The following is a 1807-nucleotide window of genomic DNA, read 5'->3' on the forward strand; positions in this document are numbered from 1 at the left end:
GTCATTATTTATAAACCCCTTTCTTAAGTACTAAAAGCTTTTGATTTTACCCTCTAGTTTTTCAACTCAATAATAACTCATTTATTTTAATTAAGTATTACCCAAATATAACGTTTTCTTAACATAAGTATCATAGGTTTGAAAATTTTATCATTCATGGATAACGATATTCTAAACGTGAGACTTTCCGTTGATCATTTCCATTCAGAAATGTCAACTTTAGAGAATTGTTTCTTAAGATATATATATCAGATCATCTATTGTTGCACGTCTACCTTGGCTAACAGTATATGTATAGCTGGATCATTAGGAATTTGTTGTAGTATCTGGTAGACTTTACTTCTTTTTTTTATAACATGAATTTTCTTTAAGATGTATAATTTGCACCTACTAGCCTAAAAATGATACAGCTAAATATTTTGTTCAAATTTGAGTGATTTTTGTTGAGTAACTATAAAGTTTCCGTATCTATGGAGCAAAGAAAAAAATAGGAAGAACTGTCACGACAGCGGAAGTCACGTGACCCTGGTAACACGTGATTAGTATCTAGAAGGTTCCTGAAGAGGCGAGTGCGTTCTAGACGCCCCATATTCTTGTATATAAGCGCGGCAAATAAAGCGAGATAATTAATGGGAATAGCAGATCGAGAGATTGAAGATATAGACACAGATAATCGAGTCAAGTGAGCGGTAGTGACCGATAGTAAAGTTCGTGAATCTATGTGAGTTATAGCGTGTGTTTAAGTTAAAGTGACTGTGGAAATTAAGAGTATTGCAAAGTTGAATTAAGAAAGAATAAACTAGTTTTATTTAAGAAAGGACTTGTATCGCTGAAGTTTCTCGGAAAGAATTTCTACGGAAAATTAACAAACGAACAGAGACGTAACAGAACTTTAATCAAATATGGAGATTTTATGTCTTTGTATTTCTTAATGTACTGCCTCGAAATTAGGTATGTGAAGTAAGCATACTTTAAGAAATAAATATTTAATTAAAAAGTACAAGCCAAGCAGAAAAATTAGGAAACGAGCAACATTTTACGGAAAGGTTAACTAAGTTTGAAATATTAAAACAGAATTTTGATTAAGATTTAAAAGTGCATAGCTAGGTGAAATATAAGTACATTTAACAAATACCGAAACAATGATAAACTTTAGTAACAGTTAATAGTTATAGCTTAAAAAACAGCTGTACTGTAAACTGCAACTGAACAAAAAGAAAATCAGTTTCTAATGTAAAAATCTGAATAATAAAATAAAATAAAAAACAATAAAGATAAAAATCAGGTTTAAAATAATGTCGTCGGAAATATAAATAAAATGAAAGAAGAGTCTACTGTAAGGTCTCACCCCAATATGTATTCCCTTCATGTTTTTTAACTTAAGAGTTACTATGAAATAGCTTTCTACAAAACTCAAAACTTCAGGGTTGCTATTAATTATGTATACATTCATATGTTAAGAAACTGCTTTATACAAATTCTTTATTCAGTCTTTTTCACACATCGTACAACTATAAGGATTCTCCTTTTTTACCAATCTGTTTTTCCTCAGTGTGTGTACTTTCATGTACTTTTAAAGCACTCTTTGTTACAAACTGTTTCTACAATCTCTACAGTTGTAAGGTTTCTCCCCAATGTGTATTCTTTCATCTACTTTTAAAAGATCCTTTTCTCTAAACTGTTTTTCACACACTGTACAACTGTAAAGTTTCTCTCCAGTGTGTATTCTTTCATGTTATTTTAAATGATACTTTTCTCTAAGCCGTTTTTCACACACTGTACAACTGTAAGGTTTCACCCCAGTGTG

The sequence above is a fragment of the Limulus polyphemus genome, unplaced genomic scaffold (genome assembly GCF_000517525.1).
Source record: "Limulus polyphemus unplaced genomic scaffold, Limulus_polyphemus-2.1.2 Scaffold2559, whole genome shotgun sequence".
NCBI classification, from domain to species: domain Eukaryota; kingdom Metazoa; phylum Arthropoda; class Merostomata; order Xiphosura; family Limulidae; genus Limulus; species Limulus polyphemus.